The 19,978-nt window shown below is 37.0% G+C and overlaps 1 long non-coding RNA gene across 2 annotated transcripts in view; it reads left to right on the top strand.

The window, feature by feature from the left end:
- The window catches only part of LOC148754879 (uncharacterized), a 239,693-nt gene that overhangs the window by 114,785 nt on the left and 104,930 nt on the right, over nucleotides 1–19,978 (top strand). Inside the window, exon 4 of one of the 2 annotated variants that reach the window (XR_016019694.1) lies at nucleotides 12,757–12,856. This is a non-coding gene — a long non-coding RNA (uncharacterized LOC148754879). Of the gene's footprint in view, nucleotides 1–12,756; nucleotides 16,274–19,978 lie in introns of those variants that run through there. The other variant, XR_016019693.1, reaches the window with a different exon arrangement.

The following is a 19,978-nucleotide window of genomic DNA, read 5'->3' as shown; positions in this document are numbered from 1 at the left end:
TAATGCATACTCTATGGTGAAATTATTGTGCATAAGAGAAGTAGAGAGAGGTTGGGTGTGGTAGTGAATCTAGAGTTGGCTTTAAAAGTTGGATAAAATTTACATAAGAGGAGAAAACGCTTAGGGACATTTAAAAGGAGAGAATGTAAGCTGAAGTACAGAAGCAGGAATGGGTATGTTAAGCATGAAGGGAGCAATAAAGGGACTCATTCTGGAACAGAGATTGAGTGCTTGGGATCAGGTGAAAATAAGTTAGGTTGAAATAACTTGCAAATTCTTCAAGTTGACAGAAGAACTTATGCTTTCTGCAATAGACAATAGAAGACTATACAGAAGCATAATAAATGTTTTTGTACAGGAAAGGAATGATGGAAGTCTGGATGAACTGGAGACTCAAGGAGGCTGTTGTTATAATCCAAGTGTGAGATGATAAGTGTCCCGAAAAGGGTGATACAAAGTGGGAATGCAGTGAGAGTGAAAAAGAAAAGAGACAAATGATGAAAAGATCTGGGAAATACAGTTGGATAATATACTGATATAGTAACCTAGGTTTTCAGGTTCATGTTGTATTTTTTCTTTTTCCTTCTCCTGGTCAAGTAAATATTCAGTTCTGTGCTCGTTGTCTCAGGGGAGGAATGTAGCCAGGTGGAAGCATAAAACTTGGCTTTTGTTTAAGAAATCTAAACCTCATAATGGAAGATTTGTGAAATCAGTAAAATAAAGTGGACATGAATGCAAAGGAAAGTGCCTTGGCTGGCTATTGGAAGGTTGCATTACTTTGAGACTAGAAAGAAATAGATTGGGTAGGAAAGAGAAAGACTGGGAGGTCCACGATATCCTCAAGATCTGAGTATTCCATTCTGCCTTCTGGCAATGCCCTTGAAAGGGTGGGGTTTGGTAAGATGCTATCAAGGAAATAACTCCATCAGGCTTTTAGCAGATGGGGAATGAGAAACTCTGTGGACATATTGCTATGCTCCAAGAATGATAAGGAAACTACACGTGAAGGTCATAATGCCATGGTATGATGGGCTTCTCAGTGGTAACCTTTATATGAGAAGTGACTTCAGGGCCATATTGGTTTCCTATCTCCTCTCATCCTTAACCCTAGAAAATCTTTTTTCTTGTTTTCTTCTTTAAGCCTCCAAATCACCCTGGAGAATTGGGGGAACCTTTACAAAGAGTCAGGATGGCATTTTAGCTTGCCTTACAGAATCATAATAACAATTCAATGGAGTAATGGAAAGTAAGTTTTCATTTATTGCCCATCTGAATTATTGGGCTTCATTCATCCCCACTACAATAGTGACAGCTCCCTTATCCTACGTGCACGCAAAACTTTTCTTTTATTAGAAAAGGATTAACTTACTAAATGTTAAAGTCCTTTTTGGAAAACATGTCTGATCATGTATTTTCTTTTTCCTTATATTCATTATAAGCCCCTAATGGGAGTCAGTCTCTAGCAATATGAAAACAAATAGCACATAGGCCCTAGCCTCAGAAAGCTTACTTTAGTGAGAAAGGAAATGTAAACAAATGATTTTAACATAGATGGTTTCGAATCCATTGTGGAATAACTTAGATTAGAAATCAATCAATCGATAAGGCACAAATAAAATGTCAATATCCCATTATGCATACCGAATTATATATTAAATCTGGCATGTATATGAGGGGGGCATTGTTTGTTCCTAAACATTTAATATTGAAAAATAATTTGTTGGGTAATAGTCTGGTATAGAACACCATTCTTGGCTGGAGGAAGGATGGAAAGAGGGGGTGAGTAGTAAGATAACTAAAAGTCTTCTAACTTTGAGGAATTTGACATTTAGTTTTAAAGGCAATGCATATACGTACATAGTACATGAAAGGAGGAAAGATGGGGAAGATTAAGTTCAGTGTTTAAGTAGCAATGGGTGGAAATTCTCTGTAGGCAGTCAGAGACTGGGTATCTGTTGGAAGGCAATGAGAATGAAAAAGGAAAAGGGAAGACAACACAAATGACAGAAGTAGACAAACGTTAGCTTTTTAAAATTATCTACAAAGAAAATGTGAGTGAAATACCTCATCAAGGGAGCATCTAAAGTACTGAGGACTAGTCCTTAAGTTCTGGGTAGTGTCCACTGCCAAAGCCTTGAAGGAGGATCCCAGGGAGGAGGAGGGAGATGAAAAACTGCCTGAAAGCTGGGAGGAGTGACCGATGACCGTGTCATGAGTCACGGCAAGGCAGTTCATGGAAGAGGACAGTCTGTTGCAGTGAAGTGTCAAATGATACTCCTAAGGGTTGCAAAGAATCAGAGCTGAGATTGGCCAACCTGTAACATAAGTTGGAAATTTCATTGGTGACAATAAGAGATAGATCCTTCCATGATTTTGGAAGCTAGAATTCTCACAATTTTCTTTTCCTTCTTTCTTCCCTCTTTCCACCATTTCCCTCATGCCCCTTTCCCATTTATTCTTACATGTAGCTTCCTTAGGGCCTCATTTTTAAATCTTGATTTTACTTTATTTTCACCAAACTTATTTAATTTTTGGATAGATACTACTTGAACATGACAACATATTAAGACTCAAAAGCTACAAAAGGTTACACCGTGTATACTGTATATGTTTACATACTGTCATGCAGGGTCTCAGCTCCCACTCCCCACACAAGAACACATGATATAGTGAGGCCACAAAGGAACACCAACGGAGCCATAGATAGGGGAGTCATACCACTATATTTTCAACGGTGGCTGGTCGAGGCACAAAAGCAAACATCCATCAGTACTCCAACGAGGGGTCTTCCTGCACCCCCATCTCACTGGTGGCCTGGCGAGACACAGGAAATAGGATCAACACAATGCGCAATCCACAATCCACTTGCTAACTGAATTTGCTAGCCACAATCCGCCGTCCACTTCTCTGCCAACCAACCAACCTCCTAGCGTAGCCATGGCAGTTATATTAGTGGCTAATGGCTAACCGGTAACAGCTGATGGCCACCCAGCCACAGCAGGTGGCCATCTGATTACAGCTGATGGCCATCTACTACCCGAGCCAGCACCTTTCCACGTGAGGCCGAGAGCCTGGAAACTGTTCTCTGGGACTCTGTCCCCACATACTTATTGACCTATTTCTTTATTTTAGTTTTTAATCTAATAATTATGGGGATTTTTCATATTATTCTATATAGAAAGCTACCTAGTTATTATCGGGCTGTATATTATTTAAATATATTATACGAGTCCCCTACTGATAGATGCTTAGCTTTTTTTTCCAAGTCCCGCTCTTAGAAACCAGACAGCAATATCCTTGTATATGCTTCCATGTGAACATGTATGAAAATCTTTGGAGAATTTTCTAGAAATGCAGTTGCTGGTTTTAAAGATATGTGACTTGATCATTTTTATTAACATTAAGGCCTCAGTTTGAAGTAGCATTGTAGGGACAGAATTCCAGAGAGCAGTTTCCAGGCTCTCAGCCTCACGTGGAAAGGTGCTGGCTCGGGTAGTAGATGGCCATCAGCTGTAATCAGATGGCCATCTGCTGTGGCTGGGTGGCTGTCAGCTATAACCGGTTAGCCATTAGCCACTAATATAACTGCTGTGGCTACGCTAGGGGGTTGGTTGTTGGTTGGTTGGCAGAGAAGCTGCTGGAGGATTGTGCATTGTGTGGCTCCTGCTTCCTGTGTCTCCAACCCAGCCACCAGTGAGACTATAGTGGTATGAACCGCCTATCCATGGCTCTGTTGGTGTTCCTTTTTGGCCTCACCATACCCTGTGTTCTTGTGCGGGGAGTGGGACCAGAGACCCTGCATTACAAGCATTTATTTTAGGTAATATAGCAACAGAGAAAATGTAGTTAGTTACCTCCTGAATTCAGTTATGCTTTTCTATTTGTTAGCTGGGTGGAAATCTTTAGAGAGCGAATGAGACACCCAGAGCTAAAAACTCTGTTGAGAGAATTTCACAGGTAGTGAATAGCACGGTGGAAATCCCATCAATGTCGCAGTGGCAGGAGAGCTGGGGCTCTTATTCTGATATTAACCACGATTTAATTTTGTAAGTTTCCTGAGCCATTACAGAAAGTCCTTTGTTTAAATATTTCAAAGTCAGGGGAAAAAAAAAAAACACACCAAAAACCCAACTTGTAGTTCAGAAGGTAGAGAAATTAGAAACATCTGGTAAGTTCGGTTGCAGACACTGCTTGTGCTGACATGGAGATGTAATAACTAGGAGGTTGACGAGTCCAGTCTAATTCGGGTGAATAATATTTTCTCAGCAGTCTCCTGGCCACAAAGTATCAAAAAGCAATGGGAACATGCTGTAAAGTGCCGGGATGCCCAGAACAATTACACCCTGGAAACATTCTCTTGGCTGGCTGAATGTGACCTATGGCCATGGCTCAGTTCATTCCCCAAACAGAATTAGTCACAGAGTGCATGTGGAATAACACTCTTTGCAGGACTTTCTGGGGTTGACTTGCTTAGTGTCTAATACCATGATGGGCCCTCTCATCTTGGAATGATATTACTTTATAATCGCGGGGATGCAAAAAAAAAAAAAAGGCCACACTTTGCTTTATGTAACTGTACAAGTACCATTTCCCCCATGAAGTTATTAACTATACTTTTTTCAGAGCTATCTTATGTAAGAGTGAGGCCAATTTAAAAGAGTCTATGGCTTTGGTTTTAATACTTTTTGCTATCTTAATATCATGTAAATAACATGCAAGTTACTAGTGTCCTAAGAAATAATGATCTCAAGTTCAGCCCTGTACTGATGCATCTTTCTGCTCCCTCCCTTAGCTCATGAAAGAAAATTAGTTACTTCACTTTCATGTAACACATATGTACTTCAAACAGAATTCAGTTGATTTACTTGTCACTTTGTATTTTAATTTATTTATATACCTGTCTCCAATTAGATGTCTACTCCTCAAAGTTAGGACTATTTCATTATGTATTGTGCCCCTGGTGACTATGAGAGTGCCTAGATCATAATAGGTGAAGAATAAATGTTTAAAACATGTATGAATCAGTCATCTAATCATAGACCATAAGGTACCTTGATATGTAATCCAGTCTGGTTGCAAATAATCATTTTTCTCTTATGAGTACCTTCTTGCATTTGGTTTCCTTAACACTTTTTACAAATCCATGTGTTTGGGTAATTTTCCAAAGTCAATTGTAAGTTTCTGAATATGTATTCAGAAAGAATCAGTGCGTAAGTCTGTAATTAGTCAGGATAGATCAATTTTGTGAGGCCACTTTCAAAGACTTCTGAGGATTCTGTTATCTGGTGGGAAGAGTTAGTTCTAACTGAAAATAAATGTGTCTTGCTTTCTACTTCACCTGGACATTATGACCTTAACAAAGGTCCAAAAGGTTGCAGCAAAGCTTCAAAAATATTTCTATTTTCTGAATTATTTGTAAACTATCATCATTAAAGGATTTCTGTCGAGCACTGACATGCACCTTGTACGTCCCTGCATCTGGACCGATAAAGTTTTCTGTGTGGTCCCAATTGAGGCAACACACAATGTCCTGTTTTTATGATTCTTTTAAATTCTGGATTTAGTATCCCCTTGATTTTATTTGTTTAGAATTCTATTTTCTTTAAAGTTGAGCATGACTTTTAGTTATTGTTTCTTTTTTGTTACGTTTAATTTTCACCATACAATCCTTCATAATCTGTTTGCTGAAAAGAGCATTTTCTTGGATACTTTCTCCCTGAAGCTCCTGTCCTTCCCTTTTATTTGTAAATGGGCTAGGCAAATTCCATGTCAAAATCTTCATCCTTTTTTTCTATAGGTGTATGTATTTAGTAACATATCATCAGGCAAGACACAACAATGTTACAGCTTTTGTGTTGCAAGAGGCTAGGGGATGTGATCCAAAATATGAGAAGTTAAGATTTTATTCATGATAGAGAATGTTGGGATAGTATGTTAGTAACTAAGACCAGGTAGGTTGTGTAGCTTTGAGAAAATTACTTAATGGTTCTGAGTTTTCTTGTCTTTAAAATATGGTGAAGATTGGAAATAATGTCTGTTGAGCATCTTGCAAAGCTGAAAAATAGTAGGCACTAACATGAAAGCAATAGCATTATTTAGAACTATTAAAAAAGGGAAGATATAATTTTGTCTGAGCTTGGTTTATATGTGGCATGCATGCTGCCACTCCATGCTTGTATTGCCCACAGCAGACTCTGCTAATTGGTCAGCATCTTTTCCAAAGAGTCTGGATACAGATTTAAGATTACTTATAAGCAGCCACTGCTAGTTAGCCAAAGAAGGAAAATGAGTCAAAACCCATTTTCCATCCCTCATATACTCCGATCCTTTCATTTTGCAGAAAAGAAAACAGGATTTTCACATGGTAACATGATTTCCTCAAAGTGACCTATTTAGCAAATGGTCGGAACCTGTACTCGAAGTTAAAACTTTTAGTTTAATTCTCCTTTACTGAAACGTCTGCCTTTCTTGTTCATGTTCTTTCATGATAACTGGAGTTCGGATTCATTATCAGTTGCCTTTTTTTTTCTTGAGCAAATAAATTAACCCATGATTTTCATGAATTTTTTATTTTATGTAAACGAGCCACATTGACCACTTTACACTGGTGATTATATATTTAGTATGAGCCCTGGTGTTTGATTCAAACCTCCTGTTCTATTGGCTTTCAGAAAAGAAAAAGCCTGAGGGTCAGCAGATGTTGAAGGAGATATAATCAAGGTAAACAATTAGATAACTAGGAAGAAGTTTCCTAATCCAGTAACGCTAAACATTTTGCACATACTCTCCTTTGATCATTTGACTTTTTTTTTTCTGGTCTGGATATTATGCTGTACATTTTGGGTTGGAATCCCCTGGTGCTGGCAACAATTAAATTAATCCTTCCTTTTACTGAACACGAGCTCATGGTTGCTCACAATTACAAAATCAATTTGGACTTACTGGCCAAAAGAAAAATGGGATGAGAAGACAGTGATGTGAAGTCTCTTTTTCTCATCACTTATGCCTCCACCCCCACTGTTTTTTTGTTTGTTTTAGTTACATTTTCAAATATCTCTCATTTTCCCATGTACTGTGGTCACTTAGAAAATCCTCTAATAGCACAGACGACAAACAGGATTTGCAGCAGTGCTGACTCATCGCAGAAGAAGTCCAGTGGTTTGGCAGGAGACTGGCCCTTTCAAAACTAAGTTCATGGCAGCAGATGTCACTGTTGGTCTATCTTAACTTTAGGGCAGGCACTGCTTGAGTAGTGTTTGCTCATGAGTATGTGAGCCCAGTAAGCCCAGAAACTCGGAAGCAGTCTTGTGGGACATTTTATGGTAGTCTGTGACACTAGTATAAGGACCAATTCTTACTCCCGGGACCTAATTTAATTACATGAAACTTTTAACATTATGATTTTCATACTAGTGTCGTTTTCCTTTTTAAATAGAGATCTTTTCCATGAGGCTCCAATTTTCTTTCTTTCTTTTTTTTTTTCCTGCCCTCTTTCTGTATGTCATTCCTTAAGCATGGGACAACTTTCTTTTTTCTGCTCAAACATGCTTATTTGTTCATGTATAAATCTCCCTACTTCTTATATTCCCTAAGATACTTTCTTCAACATTAATTTTTGTGCCATTAACTATGATGCCATTAACCTTCACTTTTCTGAGTAAATAAGTTGTGCCAGTTATTTGCCCATTGTCTCTCCGCTCCACGTCCTCGTTTTTAACTCTACTCTCTGATGCTAGGGTTGTGTCTCTGCAAACGTTATTCCTCAGATTCCTTTGCCAGATTCTAGAAGGCATTTGAGTAAGACTTGAAGGTATTAGAGGTTGGGCAACGGGAGAGGAGATAAGACTTTCTTCTTGTTTTTAAGTTCATACCATTCTTCTTTGCCTCAGTTCCAAAATAGCAGTTCTCCTGAGCATTAGCTGGTGGCCCCAGCTATAAAAGTGACTCCAGCCTCCAGATCCTGTGGCACTTTCAGAACCAGCCCCATCATTTTCTGTCAGAGGTACCAGCAGTAGCAGCCAGCCCAACCTCCTTTAAAGCATCAATTCCTGGACTCATTCTTCTAGCTCCCAGGTTCTGGTTATCCTCACGTTTTCCCTTACGTTCCCCCAACATCAGGCATTGTCGCTGCTGCCTGACTTATCTCACTGTTCCCTTTTTGCTTATTCAGCCATTTAACACCTGTGAAACCAATTTCCTCCATTAAATTCCCTCTGTTGAGAGTGGTTTCTGTTTTCCTGACTTGCCAAACACACACACACACACACACACACACACACACACACACACACACTCGTGTATATTTCAAATTTTATTTAATGTTGAAAATAGGAAAAAGCAAGTAGCAAATTCATTGCATTGTGTTTCTGATTTATATTTTTTAGATGTTTCCCTGATTTGGACCTTTAATGCGTAATATGTTTATGATGATTTTGACTACTTGATATGGAGTATATTTTGTGAAACTTTTATGTACCACTAGATACAATCAAAGTAAAAACCAGTGTTAACACTAATCATTTCTTTATCCTTGTCAGTGGTGTTCTAGTTAGGTTTTACAGATTACTGAAATCACTTGATGCCTATTTTTGTCCCTGATCTTGATCATACTCCATTATACAGAAAGCAAACCAAGACCTGGAGAGATGAAGGGACTTATTCAAGGTCATACAAGTGAGTATTTGGAAACCTAGAGCAGAGCTCAGTTCAATTTTCTTTCTTTTGTCTCAAGCTGCCTTTAGTTGCTCATGATTTTACATATACCCAGTGTAAGGATTTGTTAGCATTTGGCAAGAAATAAGCATAAATAAAATAATTAATACAGGGTCTCTTTGAACTAATCAAGGTTATAGTAATGTACCATGCTGAGAACTTTAATTTGGAAGGGAAAGTTAAATAACTTGTTGCCATCCTATGAAGGTCAAGTACTTCTTTATACCACATATTTATTCATTAATTCACATTCAGCCAACACTTACTAATACTCAGTGATGTACATGGGTCAATATATTAGTATCGTTTTTGACTGTTAGATCCATCATCATTAACTTCTCTTCACAGCAGTGCTTTCATAAATTGGGCTACATTAATATATCTTACTTTCTCAAATCTATTCTATCAAATCCCCCAAAATCTGGTTTCTGCTTCTTTTCTATTGAAACCACCTTTGAATTCACCAACGACCCACATATCATCAAATACAGTAAACACTTTTCTGCTTTTGTCTTGGTCCACTTTCTGTGGCAGTTGACACTGTTGAACAATTCCTCCTTCCTGAAAACTCCCCCTTTCTTCTTAGATACGTCTGTAATAAGTTATCCCCCCACTCCTCCTCCTGCTATATCCCATTTCTGCTATGTAGGATTTCAAATATCAGTATCTCCAGAACTCTGTTCCTGGTCTTGTGCCTTTCTCACTGTTTTTTCTCACACATGTCCCTATTGTAGCCCACTTTCTGGTCTTCTGCCACCATTTATGTTCTGAAGACTCTCGGGTCCATATTTCTAGCCTGCACATCTTTCATAAGCTCCAGGTCTTTATGTACAGCTGCCTGCTGGGAAGCCCCTCCATCCACACGTGTCTTTGCTCAACTCTTACCAAGGTACTAGCTCTCATTATGCTCCATATCTCTGTATTCCACAGTCTTACCCCTACTTGGAATGCTTTACTTCTTGTTCCCTTTTTTTTCATGTAGTTAATGCCTATCTCAGTTCTAGTATGTAATTTAAAACATTTATTTCAAATATCTCAGTTTAAATATGTGTGTTGAAATAACTTATTTCAAAGGTTTCTTTGAGAATCATTCCTGACTGATGCTTCCTTTCCATTGTTCATACTTCTCTTATTCATACCTTTATTTTATTGCTATCACAGTCCTCATACTTGACTGTCATCTTTCCTTTACTTTTCTCTCTTACTAGATTCTTTTGATAGTCTCCGAAGATGGGTTCTGTCAATATGTCACTTGCCTATACATGCATGCTACTTCTCACATCAAGAGATGGAATTTACGTCCCCTCCTCTTGAATATGGGCAATACTTTTGACTTGCCTTAACCAACAGACTATGGCAGAAGTGACGTGCTGGGATGTCCTAGTTCATGCCTTAAGGGGCTTACAGCTTCCTTGACCTCACCTTTTGGAGTCTAGCTGCCGTGCTTTAAAGATGTTCATGCTAAACCTCTGAATGATTAGAGGCCAAGTAGAGACACCTGGAGGACGTGAGGCTACCACGCACATTTCAGCCCTAGTTGAGCTTCCAGTGAACATAGCTGTATGAATGACCTCAGCATGCTTGGCTAGTAGCTCTCAAATCTAGTTACTCATCAGAATCATCTGGGGACCTTTTCTAAATTATTAGCTCTTGGAGACTTTTTCTTGATAGGTCTGTGTTGGAGCCTGAAATCTGTTTTTACAAAGCATTAAGCCAGGATCTAGAGAATATCTTTTTGATGATGTAAAGGGCTATTCTGCATTGCTGAGAACACTTGTGAAAGTGGGTGGAACATAGTCTTTTCCTATCTAAATAGGGGAAATATATAGTCCCAGAGAAAGAGAGAAGAATCAGAGACGGTTGAAGCATCCAGATTACCTAATTGAGGGGTTCACAAACTGTACGTACATCAGAATCATCTGGGAGCTTTAAAATGCCAATGTCAGCACCCACTGCAGATCAACCACATCAGAATCCCTGGGCACTGGAGACCAGCACCCACTGGAGACTGATCGTATTATAATCTCTGAGGGTGGGGCATCCACTGCTGAGGCCAATCTTGAATAGAGGTAGGCAAAACATTTTCTGTAAAGGGCCAGGTTGTAAATATTTTTGGCTTTGGTTATTATTTGTAATATTTTTGGCCATATGCTCTCTGCCACAGCTACTCAACGGTGCCATTGTAATACAAAAGTAGTCATAGGTAAGACATAAACAAATGAACGGGCTGTGTTCCAATAAAACTTTATTTATGGACACAAATGTGAAACCATAGTTCTTTCATTCCTGATCTTAAACAAAAAAACACTCATTTTTAAAAATGTCAGCTCTTTCTGTAGTTGACATGTGAAATTGTAAGATATTTAAAGTGTACATTGTGGTAATTTGATATACATATACATTGTGAAAAGATTTCCCCCATCTGGTTAATTAACACATCTGTCACCTCACATATTTATTTATCTGGGTTTTTTTGTGTGAGAACATTTAAGTTCTGCTCTCTCAGCAAATTTTAATAATTATACAACACAGTATGAACTACAGTTACCATGTTACACATTAGATCCTCAAATCTTATTCATCTTACAGCTGAAAGTTTATGCTCTTTGATCAACCTGTTCCTATTTCCTCCACCCTGCCAGCCCCTAGCAACCACTTTCTCTGAGTTTGTATTATTTTCTTTTTTAAGATTCCACCTATAAGTATACCATGCAGTAATTGTCTTTTTCTGTCTGGCTTATTTCACTTTGCATAATACCTTTTAGATTCATCCAGGTTGTTTCAAATGGTAGAATTTCCTTTTCTCTGATGCTGAACAATATTCCATTGTGTGTGTGTGTGTGTGTGTGTGTGTGTGTGTGTGTGTGTCTATCTCACATCTTCTTTAACCATTCATCCATTGATAGACATTTAGGCTGCTTCCATATCTTGGTTATAGGGAGTAATGCTCAGTGAACATGGGAGTGCCGATATCTGTTTGATAGCCTGTGTTCATTTCCTTTAGAAATCTCTATTTTTTAGGCTTATTGTTCCAATTTTTAAATATTGACAACTAATTTAGAAAAATCTAAAATGCTGTGTAAGTCAACTACACATGTCTGGGCTGGACCCAGTTTGCCACATCTGTGCAGTCTGATCCACAACAGAATCAAAGGAGTGATGGGTGTGGAACCTGGGAGAGGAACTGCTTTTCAAAGAAAGCACATGGGAGGGAAATGCCAAGAATAAAGAGATGGAGGATTGCATTAGGGAAGTTGAGCAGCAAGAAGTCACATAGCAGTCAAGAGAAATCAGGCCTCCTTCCATTTATATGCCTATTAAATGAAGGAATAACTTTTACTGGGCTGTTGCTAAAATATTTTACAATATTATACCTTTCTTCATGTCCATATCTTTATAGTTATTGTCACAAAACAAACAAGACCATATACGGATGATGGAAACTGTTAAGGATAGTTTATTATATGGCATTTGGAGGATAAAAGAAAGGAAAGAGTGGGGAGCTGGTTAGGAGTACAGCATAGGCCTTGGATGGGAAGTCTACTAATCTGTAAGCAGAGTGGAGAAGAGTTAGATGAATATGGGGAGAAAATGTACCTCTGGAGTGGTATTCGATACATAGAACAGAAAGAACTGGGGCTAGACAAAGGTGGAGACTAGCCAGGAATCAAGTCCTGGTGGCTGGGAGTTGACTTGGCAATGTCGGTCAAAGGAGAAGCCAAGGTGAGATACTGAATGGGTGGCCAAGTTCAGAGCCAGAACTATTGACGACAGACCCGGAGGTCTGGAGGCGGTTTGGAAGGATATGCAATGGGGGGTGGGGGTGGGGCTATGCCAAGAATTTGTACCCCGTTGGTTTGGGAGTTTTCAAATGGGAAAATTGCTGAGTTCATAATACATATTTTGTAACATAGTAATTCTTCTTAGGGTATTCGTTAAGTCAATGTTGAATTAAGAGTTAAACAAATTTAAGATCTGGAATTTTGTTTAAAAAAATTAAAACATCCAAACATATCATCTTTCCAACAAATGTTTTTTAAACAGATCTTTCAGCCAAGTTGCCTAAGAACAACAGTTGACTAGAACTGCACGTCTTCAAACACTGTCTACTGCAGAATGGAAACAGGAACCTCTGGGAATATCTGTGAGTCATAAAATGTTGTAAGGAACTTTCCAAAGATCTTTTCTTGCTAGGATGGATAGTTCTAATCTCATATGGCAGGCGCTGTTGGCGATAAGGTATATTGTTTACTTTGATTCCTTCTCAGCTGTCTTGCATGACCTTGGCTCCTCAAGTTTTTGATATATTGGAGCAGAGGAGTTGCATAATATGACAAAATTGTAACCCCTTCTGTTCTTCTATTCTCTTAAAATAGATAAAAATCATGATCCTAATCTATGCTTCCTCTGTGCGTATGTTTAATTTAGTTGTCTTTGAAGGAAGTAGTTTGGATTATTCCCACAATTTTGAAAGCTTATAGTACTGGTAATTGAAGACATATGTTTTTCATTTCATTAAAAAAGGATGTCAAAAAACACTTCATAATGCTGCCAGAAAGGGGTATTTCTAAGTGTGTGTGCGTGTGTGCTCTGAAGTCTTTTAATCTAGTTTAAATATTAGTACTTGAATTTGGCAAAATATGGACACAAATGCATATCTTACAAACATAGTTATTGATGAACCAAAAAGTAGGCCAGAAAAAAAAGAATGCCTAATTTTTTGCTCGTAAATTGAATCTGAATCTAAATTCTTTGATATTTGATGGAGTCTGAATAGTTTTTAAACTGATTTATTGTTTACAATTTTTTTCTGTTCAATTTAAAAAATAGAGGTGTGCTTTACTTAACATGTAAAAATCTTAAGTGTACACAGTTCAAAAGGCTTTGACTATTGTACACACCTGTGTGATCACCACCCAAATCAGTACATAGAACATTTCCATCACCCAGAAAGCTCCCCGTCCCCCCTTCTAGTCATCCTCCTACTCTCCTTCAAATACCAGTAACAGCATAGGTTAGTTTTGCATATTCTCAGACTTCATATTGAACCATACAGTATGTACTCTTTTGGGTTTGGCTTCTTTGACGCAACATGTTTTTAAGACTCTCCATATTGTTGTACATATCTGTTCATTCCTTTTAAATACTGAGTAGTATTCCATCCTATGAATACACCACTATTTGTCTGTTGATGATGGATATTTGCATTATTTTCAGTTTGGTCTTTTTATGAATGAGGGTGATAAAGCATTGTTATGAAAGTCATTTTGTGGACATATGTTTTTGTATTTCTGGGGTAAACAGCTAGGAATGGGACTGCTGTATCACAGGACTTTATAAGAAATTGCCAAACAGTTTTCCAGAATGATTGTATGATTTTACAATCTTACCAGCAATGCATGGAATTCCATTTGTTCCACATCCTTGCCATCATTTGGTATTATTAGTCTTTTTTATTTTAACCACTTGAGTGAGATTGAAACATTATTACGCTGTGGTTTTATTTTCATTTCTCTGATTACTAATAATATTGAGGAATTTTTGTATGTTAATTGGCCTTTTCTATATCTTTGTGAAGTGTTCCTTCAGTTCTTTTACCGTTAAAATATTTTGTTTTGGGCCGGCCCGGTGGCTCAGGCAGTTACAGCTCCATGCTCCTAACTCTGAAGGCTGCCGGTTAGATTCCCACATGGGCCAGTGGGCTCTCAACCACAGGTTGCTGGTTCAATTCCTTGACTCCCGGCATGGATGGTGGGCTCCGCCCCCTGCAACGAAGATTGAACATGGCACCTTGAGCTGAGCTGCCTCCCAGATGGCTCAGTTGGTTGGAGTGTGTCCTCTCAACCACAAGGTTGACGGTTGGACTCCCTCAAGAGATGGTGGGCTGTGCCCCCTGCAACTAGAAATGGCAACTGGACCTGGAGCTGAGCTGCGCCCTCCACAACTAAGACTGAAAGCACAACAACTTGAAGCTGAACGGCACGCTCCACAACTAAGATTGAAAGGACAACAACTTGACTTGGAAAAAAAGGCCTGGAAGTACACACTGTTCCCTAATAAAGTCCCGTTCCCCTTCCCCAATAAAAAGAAATATTTTGTCTTTATGTTTTTTAAAGGCGTTCTCTTTATATTCTACAAGTCATTTGTCAGATAAATCTTTTCTAACACTTTCTTCTAGTCTTTATTTTGTCTAATTATTTCTGTTTTTATTGAGAAATAATTCACATAGCATAAGCGTCAGCCTTTTGAAGTAAAAGATTCAGTGCTTTTTAGTGTATTTACAAGGTTGTACAACCATCATCACTCTGTAATTCAAGAACATTTTCATAACCCCCCAAATAAACTACATTTCCATCAGTATTCACTCCCTTTTTCTCCCTCCTCCTTCAGGCCTTGGCAACCGCTAATATGCTTTTTGTCTCTGTGGGTTTGTCTGGATAGTTGATATAAATGGCTTCCTTCATTTAGCATGATTTATTTGACCCCCCTTTACCCTCTTCTATCACTCCCATCTCCTTACCCCTTGGTTACAACTAACCTGTTGTCTGTGTCTATGAGTTTTTGTTTGTCTTGTTCATTTTTTGCCTTCAGGTTTATATCCCACATATGAATGAAATCATATGGTCCTTGACTTTTTCTGTCTGAATTATTTCTCTTAGCATGATAACCTCAAGATCTATCCATGTCATCACAAATGTAGTATTTCATCTTTTCTTGCGGCCAAGTAATATTCCATTATATATATGTACCACATCTTTTTCCAATTATTTATTGAAGGACACTAGTTGTTTCTTTGTAAAAATCTTGTATTCCTTTTGTTAGATTTAGTCTTCGGTATGTGATAGTTTTTGATGCTATTGTAAATGGCATTATTTTTTAAAATTATACTTTCTAATTGTTTGTAGCATTTAAATATTAATTTTAGTGTATTGATCTTGTATTCTGAAACCTTGCTAATACACCTATTAGTTCTGGTAGATTTTTTGGAGGGTCCCTAAGATTTTCCTTGTATACCATAATGTTGTGTGCAAATATTGGTGGTGTAAGTTTCTTTCCAATATTTGATTATCTATTTTGTTTTCTTGCCTTTTTTATACAGGTTAGGGTGTCTAGTATTGTTGTGTAAAGAAATAGTGAAACTGGACATCTTTACCTTATTCCTAATTTTAGGGTAATGGGCTTTTAGTGTTTCACTGTTATGTAGGATGTTAGTTATTTCCATAAATGCCTTTAATCAGATTTGGGGAATTCCTGTGTACTGCTAATTTGCTGAGAATTTTTAATCACACTGAGTATTGAATATTGTTAATTTTAAAAATTCTATTAAGATGAATACATTATTTCTTCATTTTACTGGTGAATTACATTGATTGATAGTTAATATTGAACCATTCTTGCTTTCTTTGGATAAACCCAACTTGTTCATGAAGAATTATTTATTTTAAATATTGCTTGATTTGATTTGTTAACATTTTGTTGAGGTTTTTAGTATCGTGTTCATGAGGGTTATTGGTTTGTAATTTTCTTTTCTTATAACAACTTTGTTTGGTAGATATAGTATAAGGGGTATGTTGGCTTAATAAAATTAATTCAGAGTATTTTGTCCTTCTCTATTGTCTACAATGGTTTGTATACGATTGGTATTATTTCTTCCTTGAATGTTTGGTAGAATCCACCAGAGAAACCATCAGGGCCTTCAGGTGAGTGTACGCGCGCGCGTGTGTGTGTGTGTGTGTAAAAGTTTTTCATTACAAATTACAATTCTTTATTAGAAGTATGGTATATTAGTTTCTAGGATGGCCATAACAAAGCACCACAGACTGTGTGACTTAAACAACAAAAATTTATATCCTCACAATTCTGGAGGCTAGAAATCTAAAATAAGGCTGTCAGCAGTGTTGGTTTCTTCCAAGACTTTTCTCCTTGGCTTGTCTTAGCCCTGTGTCTTCATATGGTGATTTCTCTGTGTAAATCTGTGTCTAAATTTCCTTTTCTTATAAGGACACTAGTCATATTGAATTAGAGCCTACCTAATGACCTCATTTTAAATTACCTCTTTAATGACCCTAACTCCAAAAAAAGTCACATTCTGAGGTAATTTGGGTTTGGACTTACACACAGAATTTTGGGGGTACACAATTCAGCTGATAACATGGCTACTCAGATTTTTTTGATTTTTTTCTTGTGTCAATTTTAGTGTTTTTTTCAAGGAATTTGCCCATATTATTTCACATATCAAATTTATTGGCATAAAGTTGTTCATAATATTTTCTTTCTATTATTTTAATATCTACAGGCTCTGAGGTCATGCCTCTCTTTCATTTATGGTATTAGTAATTTGTACTTAGTTTTTTTGCCCCTTTTGAATGGGTCTGTTAGACATGTAGCAATTTTATTAATCTTTGTTTTATTTAATCTGCCTTTGGCTTTGTTGATTTTATCTGTTGTTTATGTTTTCTGCTTTATTGATTTTTACTTCTGTCTTTAAAATTTCATTTTTCTACATTCTTTGGTTTTAATTTGTTCTTCTTTTTTCAATTTTTGTAAAAATAAGATTAGATCATTGAAGTTAAATACTTTTTCCTCCTAATACACTCATTTAATACTATAAATTTTCCTGTGAGGTATGCTTCAGGTAAAACACTGATGTATATTAATATTGTCATTCTGTTTATAATATTTTCAATTTTTCTTTTGATTTCTTCTTTGATCCGTGAGTTATTGAGAAGTATTTGTTAGTTTGCAAATATTTGGGAATTTTTTAGATAATTTATTGATTTTTAATTTATTAATATTGTCTTAAAAAACATGACCGTATGGTTTGTCTTTTGAAACATATGGGGACTTCTTTTATGTTCCAGATTATGGTCTATCATGGTGATGTTACACATAATCTTAAAAAAGTATGTGTCCTTCAGTCGTTGGTTATAATATTCTATTAATGCTAATTAGATCAAATTGGCTGATAGCCCTCAAATTGTCTATATCCTTAATGATCTGTTTTTGACGACTTGTGATATCAATTACTGACAAAAGAATGTTAAAATCCCCAAATATGTTTGTGATTTTGTCTATTTCCCCATTTAGTTATGGCAGTCTTTGGTTCACCTGGCTCTGTTGTTACGTACAGATCTTATTAGCACTGCTACATTCTTTTTTAAAAAGGATTTTTATTAAAATATAGCTCACATACAATGTTATGTTAATTTCATTGCTATAACACAATAGTTATTCAACATTTATATACCTAAAGAAGTGATCACCATGATAAGTCCAGCAACCATCTGACACCGTACCATGATGCTATCATAGTATTACTGACTATATTCCCTATGCTGTACATTACATCCCATGAATTATTTGTTTTGTACCTGGAAATTTGAACCTCTTATGGTCCTTTACCTTTTTACTCCATTTTTTCAATTACAGTTGACATTCAGTATTGTTTTATATTAATTTCAGTTGTACAGCATAGTCGTTAGACATTTATATAACTTGAGAAGTGACCCCCCCTGCCCCGACTAGTCTAGTACCCACCTGGAACTATACATAGTTATTACCATAATATTGACTATATTCCCTATAGTCAAAATAGTATTAGCTTATTTTATGAAAAATGTGAAAACTTGACAATTTGAATTCTGTAATATACTTGTTTTGTATTAGTCATTTATTTTTTCTATATGTTATAGCCCTTATCCTACATTCTTATTATTTATGCTTTAAACAATTAATAATTTTAAAAAGAAATGTAAGAGTATTTACATACAGAAATAGCAAAAATGTTCATTCACATAGTTACCTTTTCTGATGTTCTTCATTCTTTTTCATAGATTTGGGTTTCCATCTGGTATTATTTTCTAGCATCCTGATAAACCTCCTATGACATTTCTTATATGAAAGTTTTCTGTACATGAATTATCTCAGCCTTTGTCTATCTGAATCTTTATTTTTCAAGGACATTATTCGTTTGATATATAGAATCTTAAATTGAGAATTTTTTCCTTCATAACATTAAAAATGACGTTCTATTATCTTTTAGCCTCCATTGCTTCTGATGAGAAGTAAGCTGTCATTTTTATTTGTTTCTCTAAAAGTAATTTGTTATTTTTCTCTCTTTTTTTAAGTGATTTTTTTTTCTATATCTTTGTTTTTTAGCAGTTTTACTATCATGTGCCTAGGTGTAGTACTTTTTTGTGGTTATTCTGTATCTATGTCTATATAGCTCTATCTCTATACCTAGACCTAGACCTACACCTATACCTATATCTATATCTATATCTATATCTATATCTATACCTATACCATCTCTGTCTCTGTTTCAATCTCTCTTTCTGTCTCTGTCTCTCTCTCTCTCTTATCTACATCTATAACATCTATCTACATCTACATCTATATATATCTAGAGAGATAGATTTAATATAGGGAATTGGCTCACATGATTATGGAGCCTGAGCAGTCCCACGATCCGCTTTCTGCAAGTTGGACACCCAGGAAAGCTAGTGGTGTAATTCCAGTCCTAGTCCAAAAGCCTCAGAACCAGGGGAGGTGATTGTGTAAATATTGGCCTCTACAAAAGGCTTGGAGACAGTGATGACAATTCAGTGGGAACGGGAGGTATCTGGCTCAATTCCCACATTGAGATAGGAGTATTAACTGATATCTCCAAAAGAGCAGACTGTCTCCTCACCCTAGGTTTCAAGAGACCTTTATGGCCTCCACCTGCATGCTGGATAGCCTGGGCCTGAGTGAGGCACTGCCTACAGGAGCCTCAGCATAGGATTTTGTAATATGATTTAGCTCTCTGGGAAGTGAACCTGTGCATACTTGCTGCCAATATATCATGTCAGTTTTTTCCACTTCTGGACATGTATGCTTGGAAGTAAGGGAGGAGTGACTTGTAGAAGACTTCCTTCCTCAACATGTCATGCTTTAGTTTTAAGATGTATACAAATTTTCATTTTGTTTTATTTCATATCCTTGTTTGTTTTGATATAAAAACAATACAGGTAAAGTTATTCTCAAATCTGATTAAAATAGACACCTCAAGGAGCTATGTCACATCTAGCTTTGCTTTTGAGGATCTCTTGGCACAGTACATAATATCTTGGGGGTTTATATGCCTTTGAGAAGTACAGATGTATAATGATAAATAAACAAATCATACTCAGGTGCAGCTTGTGCATTTGGAGACAGCTGTTTTAATTCTGGCCGAGGTTTATTTGCAGGTGGTTAAAGCAGCTGTGTCAAAATTCCAACCTACTCA

This window comes from Rhinolophus sinicus, chromosome 17 (assembly GCF_057876585.1).
Source record: "Rhinolophus sinicus isolate RSI-liver-muscle chromosome 17, RSI-T2T, whole genome shotgun sequence".
NCBI classification, from domain to species: Eukaryota; Metazoa; Chordata; class Mammalia; order Chiroptera; family Rhinolophidae; genus Rhinolophus; species Rhinolophus sinicus.
The sequence above is the reverse complement of the archived record's forward strand: the minus strand, read 5'-3'. Positions and strand labels throughout refer to the sequence as shown.